Source organism: Pistacia vera, unplaced genomic scaffold (assembly GCF_008641045.1).
Source record: "Pistacia vera cultivar Batoury unplaced genomic scaffold, PisVer_v2 Contig290, whole genome shotgun sequence".
NCBI lineage: Eukaryota > Viridiplantae > Streptophyta > Magnoliopsida > Sapindales > Anacardiaceae > Pistacia > Pistacia vera.
Window position 1 is genome coordinate 774035 of NW_022196102.1, and position 20713 is coordinate 794747.

Below are 20713 nucleotides of genomic sequence, written 5' to 3' on the forward strand. Positions count from 1 at the left end.
GAGCTTGCTGAGGCTCCCACGTTTGAGCGACCTTCTTGACGGACATCGTAACGTTAACGAGATCATCACACTTCCTACTTGAGCGCATACGGCTTCTGTCGAGACAACGCCAAGTTTCCTACCATTTTGGAAAAATGTTAAGTTATTGTATACTCGTGCTTATTTTCCCTGCGCGGATAGGTCACTCACTGTTTGCTTCTTTTTGCAGAAATGTGGGCCGAGAAGCCAAAAGGCCTTAAGAAGATGGCGGCAGCTTCGGTGGCTGCCAAGAAGACATCGACTGCTTTGGTGATGAAACATCCTACTGACCTCGCTAGCATGATGCGTAGTGGAGGAGAACTTGGGGAAGGCCAACTGTGACAAAGCCTGCGACTACCTTGAAGGCAGTTGGTGGGAAATGTGTCTTTGAGCCTTAAAAGGGGCCGGCAAAGAAAATGTCGGAGCTGACTGGGAGCTCAGGAAAACAGAAAGGGTGGCAACTGGTGGAGATGGTGAAAGAGGATGCTTTAGCCAGGGCCGAGGTTGCAGAGAATGAGAAGGAAGCCAGGCAAGCTGAGCTCGAGCGGCTCAAGGGGGAAATGACGACCTTCAGGGTCAAGGAAAGGGAGTTCCTTGACAAGCTCAAAGAGAGCGAGGCCGTCTGAGCTAAGGCTGAAGCCTAGGCAACTGAGGTTGGGAAGAATTTGGCACAGTAGCGAGGTGCCAACAACAAACTGAATTCCAAGCTTTCCTCGACTCAAAAGGCCTAGGATTGGGAGTCCAAGTTCAAGCAGTCCTCACTTGACCTTGCCCAGGAGGCGGAAGGTAGATAGAAGGCCAAAGTTGAGGCCAGATAACTTAGACTTCAGATTGAGGAGTTGAATGAGGCCATCACTGCTCGGGCTTGCCAGACATCATTCTTCCTCGTTTGGAAGTTGTGGGAAGCCCATACCTCAATTGACTTCTCTTTCCTTCCGTAAGCTTATTAGAGAGAAGTCGAGAGAATGAAGATCGAAGCCCAAAGAATGGCCTACGTCTACTCAGATGACTCCGAAGATGATGGTAGAGGTGAAGAAGAGGTCGAGGAAGGTGTAGAGGAGATCGGGCTCAAGCAAGAAGTCCAGCATTCGGCTCCCCTAACTACACTTCCCTAGACGAGGCTCCCAACCTTGAAGAAACTATTGCCATTCCTTCTCTTGAGGAACCGTCTCTTCCAGTCGGTGACAAGCTCTTTGGACCGGTCGAGGATGATCCCCTTACTCCCCCAACTGCCTGAAACATCATTTTTTTTCTTCCTTTTTTTTTTTTTTTTTTTGGAATGTAATAGCACTTTATTAATGAAAGGAAGACTTTTCAGTATATCCTTGTCGAGCAAAAATTTTATACTTTTGTAGAGTCATTTCAGTTGTCCAAATTGTACTTGTAATAGAAGATCCAAATTTGCTCCAAGTTATGCATAGCTCGCCTCTTGAAGAGCTTTTTCAGATGTGTGCGAGGAAATCTTTTGCGACAAACAACTTCGATCCCGGATCAGTTGTCTGTTTTGAGTTTTTTCAGCAGCTTAAGGTCGATTTCCTTTTGACATGTTTTTTTTTTGAAATTTTTCTTTTAAGTTCAACTTCATCGATTTGGGATATTTCACCCTTATAGAGTTGGATTTTGATGTGGCTTATTGAGATAAGTTGGATTTTGACGTGGCTTATTGAGATAAGTTGGCTTTTCCCAAACTCTTGACTCTGAGGGATTTTTTTTTGGAATGCTATCTCGTAGGTTGTGATCTTTGAAGCGACAAATAAATGCTAAACAAATTAAAACATCAATAATGAACAAAAGAAAGATTATGAATAATACCTCTTTTATTGATAAAGCACTTTGGCCATGAAGGGCCTTACATCGAATGATAAAAAGAAAGACATAAGCAGAACTTGAGATGCTTATTGGTAATACTTTCACAAATGCTCGGTGTTCCAGGCTCGCAGTATCGCTTTGCCATTGAGGCGTTCTAGGTGAAAAGATCCTGGTGCAAGCTTTTCGGAGATCTTGAAAGGCCTTCACATTTGGGCCCAAGTGCCCCCAAGTTTGGGTTTTGGGTACCTTGGACGACCTTCTTGAGAACTAGGTTACCCACTTCAAAGTCTTTGTTTTTAACTTTGGTGTTGAAGTATCGTTTAGCTCATTGCTGATATGAGGCGAGCCTTAACTGAGACTTGGCCCTGTGTTCTTCGATTAGGTCTAGCTTCAAGCGGAGAAGGTCTTCATTTACTTCCTTGTTGAAAATTTCCTTTTGGAACGAACTAATTCCCACCTCAACCAGGGCCATTGCTTCACACCTGTATGACAGAGAAAATGGGGTTTCACCTTTCGAACTCCTGGCTGTCATTCTGTAAGACCATAAGGCTTCGGACAATTCTTTGACCCATCTTCCCTTCAGGGTGTCGAGCTTTTTTTTTTTTAATAGTGTGCTTGATGACCTTGATTATAGCCTCTACTTGACCATTGTCCTGGGGCCGGTAAACAGCGATGAAGCTCTTCTTGATACCGAGTTGTTTACAGAAAGATCTGAAGTCTTCACTGTCGAATTGTTTCCTGTTGTTGGTTATTATAGTGTGGGGATTCCAAACCGACAAATAATGCTTTTGTAAACAAAATCCTTCAGCTTGTTCAACGTGACGATAGCAAAGGGCTCAACCTCTGCCCACTTGGTGAAATAGTCAACGGCAACCACTACAAACTTAACACCTCATTTATCATTGATGAGCGTGTACTGACCTGCCTTTGTGCGGAGTGTTCTAGCTTCAGTTCTCTCATCTGGTAGTGTACCATCCCTTAGGTAGGCAGTGATTGTGTCCATCCAACTATATCTCTGACTCGTTGCTAAAACTGGTGCTTGTGGAGCGAAGATGCTTAGTCTTGGGAGGAACTTAACTGGAATAGAATTAACTTTCTCTCGGTTCATTGCAGAGGCTAAGCGGTATAAAGCATCCGTTACCAAGTTCTTCTCCCCTGGGATCTAGAGAATTGTGAAGGATCTAAACTGTTTGAGCTCGGTTTCCACTAGCTAGAGGCAGGACGCCATCCTGTCTTCCTTCACCTGGTATTCCTCGGTAATTTAGTGGACTATGAGCTATGAATCACTGTAAATCTTAATGGACTTTGCCCCTATTTCTTTGGCAAGGCGGATCCCTGTGAGCAACGCCTCGTATTTAGCCTCATTGTTAGAGACAGCGAACTCGAATCTTACTGTGGCTCTGATCGGGTTTCCCTCTAGACTTTCGAGCAAGAGCCCCGCTCTTACCCCTTTCTCGTTCGAGGAGCCATCCACATATAAAGTCCATTGTCATAGGTCATCCAGCTTTGGTTTCTGTTGCCTGACTTCTCCTGAGGTATATGCCTTTGGCGGGCTTGGTTCACCTTCCCACTGATAGGAGAATTTTGATATAAACTCTGCCAAGGCTTGACCTTTGATTGCTGTTCTCGGGATGTACTTGATATCGTGCTGACTCATTTTCATTGTCCACTAGATCAATCTACCCAATGTTTTGGGCTTTTGCATTACTTTCTTTAGGGGAAAGTTGGTTAGCACATGAATGGAGTGTGCCTAAAAATAAGGTTGCAGCTTCCTGGCAGCGATGACAAGGGTGAAGGTGAGCTTCTCCATTTCAGGATATCTCGTCTTCACATCAAGCAGCCTCTTGCTCATATAGTATACTGGCCATTGCACTCCTCCCTCTTTGCGTACCAACACTGTGCTAACAACAAACTTTGATACTGACAAGTATAAGAGCAATGGCTCGCCCTAGACAGGCTTTGACAACAAAAAAGGTTGTCCTAGATGTTTCTTAAGCTCCTAGAAGGCTCTTTCACACTCCTCTATCCACTTGAAACCTTTCTTTCCCTTCAAGGTCTCAAAGAATGGTAAGCATCTATTTGTGGCTCAGGAAACAAATCTGCTGAGTGCAGCCACACGCCTCTCAAGCTCTGTACCTGCCTTATGCTGGTTGGGCTCTTCATATTGAGCAGAGCTTGAATCTTCTCTGGGTTGGCTTCTACACCCCGTTGGTTTACGAGGAAGCTAAAAAATTTCCCTGAGCTCACTTCGAGAGCACATTTTAAAGGATTGAGCATCATTTGTTATCTTCTGAGGATGTCAAACATTTCCCCCAAGCTCAAGGTGGCTTTTAGTGACCTTTGACTTGATGAGCATGTCATCGATGTATACCTCCATGGTCTTGCCAATTTGGTTGGCGAATATCTTGTTCACCAAGCCTTGGTAGGTCACCCTAACATTTTTGAGACCAAATGGCATAACCCTATAATAACCACTTTCTACTCAAATACTCATAATGAAATACATAGAAAATAATATAAAGAAATTGGGCCCAATTTTTTTTTCTTTTTATTACATATATATATATATATATATATTTATATATATTCTTTACAACATATACATTTTACACAAAATTATAATGTATACAAAAGTCATCAAAACATAATAGACAGTGTAACCGCTTCTCCTCGAGCGCCGACGTCCATCCGACCGTGTCCTCACCTAGATCCTGCAAAACATAGGAAAACAACGGGGTGAGCACTAAAACAATGCTCAGTAAGTAAATCTTTTACTCATCTATCCCCGTAACTCTCTCTCTCTAATTATTTCCTTACAACTTCTCATTCAATTTCTCTTTGGTACTTCTCTCTCTCTCTCTCTTTTTCTTAGAACTCTTTTCTATTAACTCTTTAATAAGTCACGGCCCCATCTTACCGGGGGCACGGCCGGGACTCGCTCCCACTCTACGTGACCTTTACTCGTTCTAGCCGATCGGACTCGGTTATGCATGGATTCGAAACCCTTGGCCACGTGAGTGTATAATCTCTCTCTCGGGTACTCGGGTATAGCCCTCATCCACATGCACTCTCACGGGCTACACCACTTCTCTATCTCATACTCATGCCGCTCTCTCAATGCGGCGTACATGCGGGAATACTCTACCCATTACTCACGGGTTCCCCATCGCACAACCTACTCTATCCTTCTCTACTATATCTCAAACTACTTCTTGAGTGATAAACAATGTGTATAGATAGCTGATGCTCACAATGCACTTATGAAATGCCAAATACAAGATTTCCTCAAAACAGTCATTCTGCACAGGTCACACTAAAAATGCTATAACTTGCATTATACACCTCGGATTGCTACGGTTTTGGTCTCGTTTTAAAGCTTAGAAACAGGGCTAAAATTTTATGTTTTGGTCTCAGCCCAGATCAACCCGTAAGATGCCCAACAATTACTTAGAAGTCACGGCAGTGACAGGGCAGATTCACCTAGGCATTTCATCAACCAACTCATGGCATAAAAACACTCCACTAAAATTCTACTATCTTCATTCTCTAGCCATCCAAAATGGGGAAAAACTCCCTCAATACTCATAATCCCTGCCAAGAAAAGCACTTCCAAATAGGTTCACACAACATCTCTCAAACTTCATCTCAAATTCCATTTCTCATCACACACATAAAAACAATTCTATAAACATATTCATCTCAACTAATTCCAACAACATAACATACTTAACAAGCATCACCTCTATTCAATCTCACATCTCTACTCAAAACTTAGTAAACTCAAGTTGGTAGGATTTACTTACCTTGTGGAAAGGTGATTCTTTAGCACTTTTCCTTTCCTTTGTTGTCTTGTCTACCTCTACAACTCAAAACAACAACAAGAAAAATAACAACCAATAAGACTTCACTATAACTATAAGAAAACTCAATCTAAAGCATGAATCCTTACCTTAGGATGCTTTAGATGAAATCTCTACTCAAATTTACTCAAAAGCTCTCTTAAATCCCTTGGAAATCTTGAAAGATTGGATGGAGAATTGAGAGAAATTAGGCAAATGGAAGAGGCAGTGGAAATGATCAATAAAGGGTTTCTCTACACTTTAACTCTTTTTAGCTCATATTATAAGCATCCTTTCCCATTTTGCCCTGCCCTTCCTTAGAAATTCCATCTATATCCTTTGATTCTTTACAACTACACCCCATTCAAACCAATCTCTACTAAATTTCCTACATTTTACTCCCCACTTTTCCTACTAATTAGGGGTAGAAGGTCATTGGGCCCCAAAAGAAGAATTCTCTAGAAAACTCAAGAAACTTTTTATTAGGCTCGTCGCCGCGGCGAAGAACTTTTCGTCGCTTCGGCGAAACAGGGAGAACCTACATGGGTGCATCTCCTTCTCGCCGCGGCGAAGCTTCTCTTCGCCCCGGCGAAGATTGGATTTTCAAACTTCACCAAATTCAACCATTTCAAGACAACCAATCAACCAACTCAATTGAAACTGAAACAGTAAACTTTTAACTAATACAACAAATCTTATACGTACCTCAAGTGGGATATTACAATTCTCCCCCCCTTAAAAAGAATTTCGTCCTCGAAATTCACACGAATAACTTGGGTACCTATTCTGCATGTCTTGTTCCGTCTCCATGTGGCCTCCTCTACTTTGTGATTCCTCTAAAAACCTTCACTAGTGGACACACTCTTGTTCGGAGTTCTTTAATCCTCCGATCTAAAATCTGTACAGGCGCTCCTCATACACAGATTCTCTACGAGATCAACATCTTCTAAGCTCAAGATGTGGGAGGGGTCACTTACATACTTTCGCAGCATTGAGACATGGAAGCATCATGTACCTTGTCCATGACAGGTGGTAGTGTCAATCTGTAGGAACTTTTCCAATTCGTTGCAATACCTCAAATGGACCAATATATCTGGTGCTAACTTTCCTTTATTCCCGAAGCGCATTACTCGTTTATAAGGGGAAACTTTCAAAAATACCTTATCACCCACTTGGAACTCCACCTTTTCTCTTTAAGTCGGCATAACCTTCTGTCTGTCTTAGGCTTGCTTCATTCTGTTTCGGATTAATTTACTTCCTCTGTCATTTTCTGAGTCATTTCTGGCCCAAAAGCTATACTCAACTCACTCTTTTCGCCGATCTCATCCCAATAGTGGAGACCTACATCGTCTACCATACAAAGCCTCGTAAGGTGCCATTTTATTGTAGACTGATAGCTGTTGTTGTAGGCAAACTCCACTAAGGTAACATTTCATGCCAAGTCATTTTATAATCCATACAGCAGGCTCTCAGCATGTCCTCAAGCACCTGATTCGTTCTCTCTGTTTGGCCATCTGTCTGAGGATGATAGGCTGTACTGAATGCCAAACGAGTACCAAATTTCTCTGCAAACTGGTCCAAAAAGCTGAAACAAATCTCGAATCCCTATCTGACACTATTGTTTGGGCACCACCGTGTAACTGACTATCTCTTTATGTAGATCTGAGCCAAGATCTGAGGTGGTACTTTCCTTTACTAGAAGGAAATGGGGGACTTAGTTAATCTATCCATAATCACCCAAATAGCATTATAACCTCTCTGAACTCTAAGGAGACCTGTGATAAATCATCGAAATGCTTTCCCATTTCCATTCTGGAATACTAGTGGATGAAGCAACCCTGACGGCCTTGGTGTTCTGCTTTTACCTGTTGACAGTCAGACATTTAGCTACAAACTCTGCAATGTCTTTCTTCATACCTGGCCACCAGTAGCCTTCTTTACATCTTGATACATCTTGGTTGCTCTAGGATGAGCAGTGTATGATGTGTCATGAGCCTCTGTAAGTATTCTCTTCTTCAACTCATCATTTTGAGGGATACAACCAATTCCTGAAATAGAGAACACCATCCGGTAAGTGGAATTCGTTACCTTGCCCTCATGCTCTTGCTGAACTATTCTCTGACACCACTCATCACTACTTGCTTATCTCTGACTTCTTTCAGTAAAGTAGACCGGACCTCTAACCTGGCAATCCTTCCTGGAATCACTTCAATCTGCTCTTTACACAACTCTTCTATCAATTCTTTCTGTCTAGTGAGCCGGGATAAATAAGCTTTTCTACTCAAGGCATCGGCTACTACGTTGGCTTTCCCTGGTTGATACTTAATCTCACACTCATAATCCTTAACCAGCTCTAACCACCTCTCTGTCTCATATTCAATTCCTTTTGAGTGAAGAAATACTTTAAACTCTTGTGATCGGTGTAGATATTACTCTTGGCACCATAAAGATAATGCCTCCAAATCTTTAAAGCGAAGACCACGGCTGCTATTCTAGGTCATGGTAGGGTATCTCGTCTCATACTCTTTCAATTGCCGAGAGGCATATGCTATTACCCTACCTAACTGCATTAACACAGCACCAAGTCCTTGCAAAGAGGCATCCGTATAAATATCATATATACACCTCGAGGCAACACTAACACTGGAGCTGTTGTTACCTCTTCTTTAACTCTTGGAAACATTCCTCACAAGCTTCTGACTAAATAAAAGGAGTCTCTATTGGTAAGAGCTATCAATGGTTTAGCCAACTGGGCGAACCCTTCAACAAATCGTCTGTAGTAACCTGCCAGGCCTAAGAAACTTTGGACCTCTTTTATGTCTTCGGCCTCTGCCATTCAAGGATTGCTTGTATCTTGCCCGGATCTACTGAAATCCCTTCCTTCGACACCATATGGCCCAGAAATACCATTGATCGAGTCAAAACTCACACTTTAAAAATTTAGCATACAACTGTCTTTCTCTAACCGTTGCAACACTATTCTCAAATGTTCCTTATGCTCTTCTCTTGACTTAGAGTAAACCAGGATATCATCTATGAAAGCCACCATGATTGATCTAAACATCATGGAATACGGTTCATCAAGTCCATAAAGACAGCTGGGGCATTAGTCAAACCAAATGGCATCACTACAAACTCATAATGCCTTACCTTGTACGGAAAGCAGTTTTAGCTACATCCTGCTCAGCCACTCTTACCTGATGGTACCCTAACCTCAAATCACTCTTGAGAGACACCGCTGCTCCCTTCAACTGATCAAATAAGTCATCTATTCAAGGTAGCGGGTACTTATTCTTCACTGTCATCTTATTCAATTCTTTATAATCATGCACATCTGTAGTGATCCGTCTTTCTTCTTCACAAACAAAATTAGGGCTCCCCGGGGAGAATGGCCAGTCGGATAAAGCCTTTATCTAAAAGCTCCTGGAGTTGTTTCTTTAATTCTTGAAGCTCTGCTGGGGCCATTCGGTAAGAGGCTTTAGATATAGGTGCTGTTCCTGGTGCAAGTTCAATACTAAACTCAACCTCTCTTTCCGGTGGCAAACCTGGAAGTCTTCCGGAAACACATCTAAAAATTCTCGAACTATCGGCACCCTCTGAATTTCTGACTGTGGAACATCACCACTCTGTACTAATGAGCAATGTATCCAGAACCCCATTTCTCAACATCTTCCTAGCTTTTACAACTACTGATCAACATACTCAGCTGATGGCCCTCTCCAAAACTAAACTTATCTCCATTATCGAGATTAAATCTTGCTTTCTTTTTCCGACAATAATTCTACTCCATACCTCCCTAAGAAATCCATACCAAAATTACATCAAAGTCGGGCATATCGAAGACTATTAAGTCAACTACCAACTCTCAACCATGGATCACCACAGACTCTTAACAACACTCTTGAGTCAACACTACACCCCATCGGGCAACTCTATTTTATGGGTTGACTCACTCTAACAGGTTTCAAATTTAATCTCTCTCATTCCATGAGATATAAAAGAATGAGTGGCTCAGAATCAACAAGCATATAAGAAAACAACATGAAATAATAACTGACCAGTTACAACTGATGGACTGGCCTCGGCTTCACCCTGTGCCATGTAAAAACTCTGGCGTGGTTCCTCTAGAAATCTGGGCCGTCGGTGGAAGGGGGGCTTTACAATCCCTCCACATATGCCCTGGCTGTCGGCACTGTAACACACGTTTTGATCCCTTAAACACTCTCCTAGATGGTTCCTCCCCACACTTAGCACAGGGAAAACCCTTCTGTCCTGGCCGCTGTACTGCCGATCTCTCATATTCTTCCTTGGTTGAAACTTCTTTGGCCTTTACTTCTCTGTTCTTTTTTACATCTACTTTCTCCCTCTGCAAGGTGGTGGTGGCTCACTAGGTACTGTTAGAGCAACCCTTCTGCAATGTATTTGTTCACATAGATCTCTGCCCTTAAAGCCCGTGCTAGAGCTTCACTGTAGGTATGAGGGGGCTCGGCTCCTGTCATTACATCTCGAGCAATGTCCGATCTCAACCCTTGCACAAACTTATCTCTTCTTAACTCCGGTGTGTATACTATTCGGGTGCAAAACGAGCAAGGGAGTTGAATCTTACTGAATATTCTTTCACGGTACTAGTCCCTTGCTTCAAATTAATGAACTCTTGAACTTTCTCATGTACTTGTCTTCGGTTCGATACTTGGCCTCAAACAACCTTCTGAATTCCTCCCAGGTCAGCGAGGCTATATCATGAGTCTCCTCCATAATTCCCACCATTCGGGCATCTCCCTTAAACAAGAAACTAGCTATCTGATCATCCTCTATCATTTAGAGGAAACAGTGCCGCCGTCTGTTACCGACTAAACCACTCCTCTGCCTCTAGCGGGTCCCTTATACCCTAAATGCTGGCGGCTGGTGTGATTTACAAGCCCCTGAATCGGACACCCGAGTCTGTACTAGCTGAGGTACCGGCCCTTCTCGCTCTTGTCTTGGAGGCGGTACTTACTGGAGTCTCGGTTCTTCTCCTGAACAACTCTCCCCTGACTCTCTGCTAAAACCTGCTGTACAATGGCTCGAATCCACATCTCGTCAAGGGTAGGGGAGTCAATTCTGGTGGGTCGGAGGATTCTCCTCATTCATCACACTTTACCCTTCCTCCTGTTACTAGCCTCATCTACAAAACAATCATACTTGATCAATTCAAAAGAACACTTAAAGTAAGGAAAGAATTACACCAGTCGGCTATCGGACGTCATGGAGAAGAATGGCACACTGTCAAATCCCAAAAATCTCGGCTCTGATACCAAAAATGTAATAACCACTTTCTACTCAAATACTCATAATGAAATACATATAAAATATATAAAGAAATTGGGCCCAATTTTTTTTTTTTTTTTATACATATATATATAAATATTTATATATATTCTTTACAACTATACATTTTACAAAAAATTATAATGTGTACAAAAGTCATCAAAACATAATAGACAGTGTAACGCTTCTCCTCGAGCGCCGACGTCCATCGACCTTGTCCTCACCTAGATCCTGCAAAACATAGGAAAACAACAGGTGGAGCACTAAAACAATGCTCAGTAAGTAATACCTTACTCATCTATCCCGTAACTCTCTCTCTATATTCTTTCCTACAACTTTATTCAATTTTCTTTGGTACTTCTCTCTCTCTCTCTCTTTTTCTTAGAACCTTTTCTATAACTCTTTAATAAGTCACGGCCCCATCTTACCGGGGCACGGCGGGACTCGCTCCACTCTACGTGACCTCTACTCGTTCTAGCCGATCGGACTTGGTTATGATGGATTCGAAACCCTTGGCCACGTGAGTGTATATCTCTCTCTCGGGTACTCGGTATAGCCCTCATCCGCCTGCACTCTCACGGGCTACACCACTTCTCTATCTCATACTCATGTGCTCTCTCAATGCGGCGTACATCGGGAATACTCTACCCATTACTCACGGGTTCCCCATCGCACAACCTACTATTCTCTTCTCTACTATATCTCAAACTACTTCTTGAGGTATAAACAAATGTGTATAGTAGCTGATGCTCACTAATGCACTTATGAAATGCCAATACAAGATTTCCTCAAAACAGTCATTCTGCACAGGTCACACTAAAATGCTATAACTTGCATTATACACCTCGGATTGATATGGTTTTGGTCTCGTTTAAAGCTTAGAAACAGGGCTATAACTTCTATGTTTTGGTCTCAGCCCAGATCAACCCGTAAGATGCCCAAAAATTACTTAGAAAGTCACGGAAGTGACAGGGCAGATTCACCTAGGCATTTCATCAACCAACTCATGTGCATAAAAACACTCCACTAAATTACTACTATACTTCATTCTCTAGCCATCCAAATGGGGGAAAACTCCCTCATATACTCATAATCCCTGCCAAGAAAAGCACTTCCAAATAGGTTCACACAACATCTCTCAAACTTCATCTCAAATTCCATTTCTCATCACACATCAAAACACTTCTTAATACATATTCATCTCAACTCAATTCTCAACAACATAACAACTTATCAAAGCATACACCTCTATTCAATCTCTACATCTCTACTCAAAACTTAGTAAACTCAAGTTGGTAGGATTTACTTACCTTGTGGAAAGGTGACTTCTTTAGCACTTTTCCTTTCCTTGTTGTCTTGTCTACTCTCTACAACTCAAACAACAACAAGAAAATAACAACCAAATAAGACTTCACTAACTATAAGAAAACTCACATCTAAAGCATGAATCCTTACCTTAGGATGCTTTAGATGAAATCTCTACTCAAATTTACTCAAAAGCTCTCTTAAATCCTTGGAAATCTTGAAAGATTGGATGGAGAAATTGAGAGAAATTAGGCAATGAAGAGGCGGTGGAAATGATCAATAAGGGTTTCTCTACACTTTAACTCTTTTTAGCTCATATTATAAGCATCCGTTCCCATTTTGCCCTTGCCCTTCCTTAGAAATTCCATCTATATCCTTTGATTCTTTACAACTACACCCCCATTCAAACCCAATCTCTACTAAATTTCCTTACATTTTACTCCCCACTTTTCCTACTAATTAGGGGTAGAATGGTCATTGTGCCCCAAAAGAAGAATTCTCTAGAAAACTCAAGAAACTTTTTATTAGGCTCGTCGCCGCGGCGAAGAACTTTTCGTGGCCCCGGCGAAACAGGGTAGAACCTACCCGTGGGTGCATCTCCTCCTCGCCGCGGCGAAGCTTCTTCTTCGCCCCGACGAAGATTGGATTTTCAAACTTCACCAAAATTCAACCAATTTCAAGACAACCAATCAACCAACTCAATTGAAACTTAAACAGTAAACTTTTAACTAATACAGCAAATCTTAAATACATACCTCAAGTGGGATATTACAAACCCTATAAAAATAAATTTCATGGTTAGTAATGAAGGAAGTATGTTCTTCATCGAGCTGGTACATCGGGATTTGATTATATCCCAAGTACGCGTCCATGAAGCTAAATAATGCATTTTTAGCTGTCGCGTCTACTAGCTGGTCGATCAATGGTAGCGGAAATCTATCTTTTGGACAAGCTTTATTCAGATCTGTGAAGTCGACACAAGTCTGCCACTTGTCATTCGACTTCTTAACCAAGGCTGGGTTGGCGAGCCAATCTGGGTACTTCACTTCCCTGATGAAGTTGATGTTCAAGAGCTTGTCAACTTCATCCTTGAGCATTCTCAAGCGCTTTGTATCCATATACCTTTTTTCTATCTTATCGGCCGAGCTTTTGGGTCGATGTTCAGCCTGTGATACATTACCTTAGGGCTTATCCTTACCATATCTGTATGCACCCATTCAAAAACGTCGAGGTTTTTCTTCAAAAACCCTGCCAGGTTGTTGGCCATGTCTTTGCTTAGGCTACTACCGACTTTTAGTACGTGAGTTGGATCTTCCTCGCTTACACATATCTCTTGTAGCTCTTCCACTGGCCTTGCTGTGGGCTGTTTTCTATGGACACAAGGATTGATGGCATCCTCAAGAGGCCCGAGGCTTGGCTTAGATTCTGTGACAACCATTGTTCTCAGGAGCGGCCATTTCTGTGCAACATTTATAGGCTGATTGTAACATTCTTGAGATTCCTTTATGTAGCTTATGATAGTATATACTCCTCTATGGTTTGGAAACCTCATTGCTTGGTAGCGTACTGATGTGACAACACTCTAGTTGTCCAAGATTAGTCTTCCGAGAATGACATTACAGATGGTTGGACAGTCTACCACTAGGAATTCAGCCATCACCGTCATGATCTTAGGCTCTTCCCTTAGAGTCAGAGGGAGGTCGATCATCCCTTTGGGAACCAAGCTGTCCCCTGTAAATCCATACAGTGGTGAAGGGCATGTCATTAGGTCTCTCTCTATGAACCTTATTCCTCGGAAAGCTCCCAAGAAAATGATGTTCGTTGCACTCCCATTATCACTATTACCCTCAATACTCTGAAATTGCCGATTCTGGCTGTGATTACGATTACGTCATGATTGTGGCGGGGGGATTCTTCACATTCCTCGACTATGAATCCTACTACCTCGTTCTCTTGTCTGGGCTGCTTAGGCGACTTCTGTTCACAGCTCATTATTCGGGAGAGCAAGTCTGTTTTGGCCTCACAAACATATTGTTCACGAGCGCGCCTTGAGCTATTCACTATGTTGGGCCCCCATAGATCATACCTATTAGGACCTCATTATTGGAGTTCGTCGGGGCTTGCTGGACCTGGTTTTGGACCTGATTGTTTTGCTCGCTAGCACCTTCGCGAGTTGATGTCTCCTTGACGAATTCTTTTAGGTGCCCTCTTCGTATCAGGTCTTCGATGACATCTTTCAAAGCCCGACACTCATTGGTGTTATGCCCAATGTCCCAGTGGTATCGGCAATATTTTTGCTGATCTCTTCTGCTTGAAGCCCCCTCATCCTTTCTGGAGCGGGCAATCTATTGACCTTACGAGAGACTTCATAGATGTGGGCTATGTCTCGTGTGAGAGGGGTATATTCTGCATACCGTAAGAATGGCTGCCTGTCCCTATGGTTATCTATTCTCTGTCTTTTTTGGGACCTGTTGCAATCATTGTCATTACGATCTTGACCCTCGCGCTTATCCGAGGGTCCTCGTGTCGAGCTTCTGGCCAATGCTGCCAGTAAGCTTTCTACTCGCTGGTGTTTTGCAGCCATTTGGTAAAACTTGGCCAAGCTCATGTGATCTTCACTCTGGAGCTCTTTCCACAACTCCATGTTCGGTCTGATGCCTGCAATTAGAAAAGTTCGGATGGACTCCTTGGGTGCATCCACAACCTTTGCTTATTCATTCTGGAACCTCGTTAAATATGACGTCAACATTTCATCCTTCTCCTAACAAATGTTGGTTAAGTAACTAAGCGGTATTGCAAACTGTCTCCTCGCTTGAAATTGTTGTAGGTACAGCGAGGAGAATTGTTGCTAGGAATTGATGAAGTTTGCCTTTAGTCTCTTGTACCACCTCTTGGCATCCTCTATTAATGTGACTGCAAAGCAGCAACACTTCGCCAAGTGACTGACCTGTTGTAGCTCTATTAGGTCATTGACATTGTCGAGGTAGTCTCTAGAGTCCCCTCTCCTGTCGAACTTACTTTCTAGCACTTTGAACCCCTATGAAAGTGAGGCTTGGTAAACCTCCCCCGTGAAGGGGTAACTCACTCTTTCTTCCACTGTGCCATTCTGGCGGGCCCTTAGATCACTAGCATTTTTTGCACGCGATCTAAATCTTCTTGTGGTTGCCCTGGCTGACTCTGTTTGCCAGTGGGATTCATGCTGGTGAGTGGAGTGGAGTTTATGATAGTGGGGGTATCGGTCGCCTCTTGGCACTGATGAGACAAACTGGCCACCTACTGAATTCATACTTGGTGGGGAGGCATTGGCGAAGCGTGGCTGGTCAAGGTTTTAGGTAGTTGGTTGCTGATTTCTCAGCTTAGCCATGTTTTGTTGCATCGCTTGTGCAACCATTGTTCTAATCATCTCCACTAGCTGGCCGTTTTTGGGGTTTGATGGCCCTGTCCCCTTGTTATTCGTGACGTGCTGAGTTGGCAGCACAGGTGGTTAACGTCTAGCGACGTCCTGCTACACCTCCTGATGGGTGGTTTCCACATTTTTGTGGTTTTCGATGGTGGTCTTTGATCTGGTACACACCATTGCGAGCTTGGATTGAGTAGGTTATTGTGGCTATTCGTCGAAATTTCTGAGATATTGGTAGAGGCCCTCATCCTAGCGCCAAAATGTTGATATGAAAATTTGCACTAACCAGAGACATCCGATTGACCTTGGTGGAATCGGAACGGATGTGGGCTTGATTACGGATAATCAGCGATCAATATAAGATAAATGTGATAAAGTAAATGACTATGAGATTTTTAAAGTGGTTCGAAGAGCTAAACTCTTGAGCTTACGTCCACTATTCTTGTATTTGCTATGAGAGCCTACAATAAGAGTTCTATGGAAAATTTCTAACCCATTTTTTATCATTTAAGGGGATTTATATACAATGTTTGTACAAAGGAAAGAGCGAAAATAAAGGGATTACAATTGATTTGAAATGTAACTCCGATATTCTTGCGATTGGGCATTGTAATCGCATAGAGATTGTTGCTAATCTGATCATTCCCATAATATTTGAGATCTGAAGTTATTTAGGAATCGATTGAATGATCATTCGGGTTGCTCGAGACTAGCTTGTGCTGGATCAAGCTATATGTCGATGAGCTTATGCTGGGTTGGACAACTGGTAGAGTCTGATTGATCCTAGGTCGATCTAATACCTCGAAACTCATTGACCTTAATGGAAAAATCACTCACAACAATGGTAAAAGAGCAACAGGAGGATTTAACATGGTCTCCCGAGTCCGAGTTCCTATGAGTCTATGATTGCTAATAAGGGTGGCCATTGGAGCTCTTACTTGGCCGATAGTTCTAAGGTCCCGAGGGATTAGTTGAGGTGTAAACAAGCTAGGCCGAATATCCTCGGTCATAAGGGTAGATCTAGGCCTTTTTAGGATAGGCCTAGGCCTACCCTCAGATTTATAAAAAAAAAAAAAAAATTACTAATATATAGACCCACAAAAAATTGCTATTAATATATATACCCAAGCCCATCCTTAGATTTTAAAAAAAATGAGAACTATTCTACTTATATCTAGATCCATAAAAAACTTTTTATTAATATATACATTCCAAGCCCATATCATATTAAAAATTTAAAACTTTATCCACTATTTTTCTCCACCTGTTTTTCACGATTTTATCCCTAAAATTCTTTACTCTATCATTCTCTTTCTCATGCTAGTTGCTCTTAAAACTACTTTTGAAGACTGAAATTGTTGAATCTTTCACTACTCAAGGTGTCACAATTAGCTTCGTTTTCTGTTTTATCAGTTTTAGGTATGTATATTGCTTATTTCAATTTAGTTTATTTTAGGTTTAAATTGTGCTATTTTTTTGGAGGTTTTTTATTCTAATTTGAGGGAAAAAAAATATGGATCTTATGAGTTTATTTTTTGTTTTGTGTCAAGAACAAACCTGCTTTCCCAAATTAAAACGTTAACTATATTATAAAGGACATTATTCTTCACCCTTACCAACCACTTTCCTACATTTCAAACGTCACCGTTCAATTGCTCAAAATTATTAAAGAAATTTGAGTTACCATCTATGTTTTTACCAAGAAAATTACCTCTTTTTTAGTTAATTCATATGAAAAGTCAACACAATGTTGACTTGATTTAAATTTTGGTTGACTTTAGCTTAGGCTAGGTCTGATCAAAGTCATAAAAATTTATATTATAATCTTTGGAAGCCAAAACTAAAAAAAATTAAAAGAAGTTTTGTTCAAGGTTTACTCAAAATTTTGCTTCTCATAGATTTATTCAAGTAGGAAAGTATTGTGTTATTGCATTATTTTCTCTTAGGTTCTTAATATTGTATTTTTTTTCTTAAGGTTTGGTATTTTTTAAAGTTTTCACTAGTTGTTTGACAAACAATAGCGGAGCCGCGGAGACCCCTCTTGGCAAAAATCCTGGATCCGCCACTGTCAAGTCATAAAAAAAAAAAAAAAAAAAAAAAAAAAAAAAAAAAAAAAAAAAGCAAATTAATAAAAGGGGATTTGAGTACTATAGATTTGAGCCAAGGAGCTAGCAAACCGCCTTGATTGATCCACATTTATAACATATGTGAGTTTTCATTCCAATTCTACATTTGTTTTGAATATTGTTTTTGGTTAATTAAAGTATTAAAATCCTCTAACATGAAAGTTTTATGCGGAGAACAATTATTGAAAACTACTAAAATCACCCTTGCCGCTAAGATGCTGTTACAGTTTTGATTTAATCAAGCCCTACAGGTTTTTAAATCTACAATGAGACCCCTACAAACCCCTGCTAGTTTTCAAACTTGCAAACAAACCTTTTCGATCTGGGTTTCTTCAAATTGGGCAGCCTTTCAAGCCACAATCTGCCACAAACTCAGCCTCTATCCGCCACTAAATAACCAAAATCCGGCCAACCATACAATAAACAACACACAATGCCATAGAACTGCTACAAACTCAGCCACAAACCCAACCCCAATCCACGACAATGAATCACTTTTTAATTCAAGCAAAAGCCATTTTCGCAACTTCATAAGCCTAAGCTTTGCTCATGAACTAAAGAGGTTTTCTATCACTCCACTGTTTATTTTCTCAAATTTATAAATATAACCAAATCTCTATCCAAGATTTGATCCCAAAACCAGTATTACAATCTTAAGATGTCAAAAATATTGAACTACTACACTATTGCTTCACATAAACTTATGGAATTGATGCAATTTAGAATGTCCATAAACTAGATTGCTCAAGGAAGAAACACTAGCCAAATGTAAGGGCTTCACGTGCTGGCAATATTCAACTAAACGTAAGGCTCTCATGGCAATGGTAGTGGCTAGATGCGAGAGCCTCAAGCGCAAGCAGATGTGGCAAGCCGAAAGGCTTTTGCCGTGGCGGTTGCGACATTTCAAGGAGGAAAAAAAGAGGGGAAGGGAAGTGAGGAAAAGTTTAAGGGTCTCTATAGAATTTTATTTTATTTAGACGAGGGGATATTCGATAATTTTCAATAATTGTTATGCCATTTGAGACTTTTATATTTGACGGGGGATGGAAACTTAAACCCTTTGGGGCCATTTGGTGAGCGGTAGTAAAAGAATATTCTAGTAATCTATCCTAAAATTCGAAAGCACCTTGTTTGATTGTTAGATAATAAAAGATTTTGGTAATCTTCTAATACAAATAGTGATTACTGTTGGTGATATTAGGGATAATCTGTTTACCTAAGAAAATGTGTTATTTACTATTACTAGGGTAATCCAATTTTTGTTTCCAGTTTACCCTTAATTAATTAACATTTCAAACAGAAATGTCATCGTATGTCTATCAAATAATAATTAGCCCAACTGTGAAAAATAACTTTTAACCCTCCATATTTGATAAATTAGCTAAAACACCCCAGTTACAATAAAAGTTTAAAATTTAACAAAATAACCCCAACCACCTAGGACGGCCATTGGCCACTGCTAGTAGTTGCTGGAACGGCACATGACCAGTCGGAACTTGTCCGCTATGCGCCGATCTAGTCGTTTCTAGCCAAATCCATGGATCTGCTCGAAAAGAAAAGGCTAAATCCATGGATCTGGCCGAAAACAATCATGGATATTGCTGTTTCTGGCTAGATCTGACCGGTCATGAGTCATTCTAGTGATTGCCAACAACAGTCGATGGTGGTGGCTGACGATCGGTAGTCGTCTTGGGTGGTTGGGGTATTTTGTCAAATTTTAAACTTTTATTGTGACTGAGGTGTTTTAGCTAAATTCTCAAATTTATGGGATTAAAGGTAATAATCTAAATAATAAAATAATAATTATATTATAATAATATTTAAAAAAGGGCAATTCAGTAAAAAGGTCTCCCAGAATTCTTTTATTCCACTCAACCAAACATATTAATTATTTATGCCCATAAATCTAACCAAACATCATGCCCCTTAATCTTTAAGGTAATCTATTTTAGAGCTAATCTTATCTTTTTGGTAATATAACATTCTCTGAACCAAACGGCCCATTATTTTATTTTTTATTTCGAGCTTTTAAGTTGTGATTATGACGTAACAAAATTTTTTTCCTTTCCTTTTATTTTGCATATATACTGAGAATTTTGGAGCAGATTGTGTCATCATCAACTTTCAATTTTATATTTTATGCAACAACCCACTTCAGCAATTGAACTGAATATTGCCATCTAAAATTATGGTACCTTTTGACAAAATGTTTAAAGAGTTTTATTAGTTTTTGTTATGCCGACTTGAATTTAGGTTAGACTGGTGAAGCCTGGAAATTGAGTTTTATAGGAAGTTGTTAGACACAGTTTTATCATTTTCAATTGAGCGGAACTATTTTTCTCACCTCATTTCCCTTTTCTTTCCCTGTAGTTTATTTGGCATATTGGGATTCAATTGCAAATGAATATTGAATTCAGCCTTATGGTAGTGGTTGTCATCATATATAACCTACTCATCATTATACATAACTAGAAATACGGTCTTGTGGTCTAAAGTACAGATCCCTTTGGCATTATAGCCAGGGTGTGCACTACGCCACTTCTGTATCAATACTTAAGTTGTTTTTTTATTTTGGAGGGAAATGATATTATCTCCTGAGGCCAAAGAGAGGTAGAAAGGTGTATGCATTTAGTTGATTATCTCTGGTTCTTTTGGAACTTTGCTGGAGCTTGTAGAGAGAGCTTGTGTTTGTGGGTTTGTTTTTTGTTTTTGTTTTTCTCCTTTGTTAGAAAGCAGATGCAATCATATCTTTCAAATTTCAATAATTGTCTAATTAAAAATAATTTGTGGTTTCTCTTTGTTATCATCCTATATGATAGAGAGTTTTGGACCTTAGGCAATTTAGCATGCCCCATGACAAATAAGTGATTTAGACTTAAAAACTGGAGAAATCAATCCAATGTTGCGAT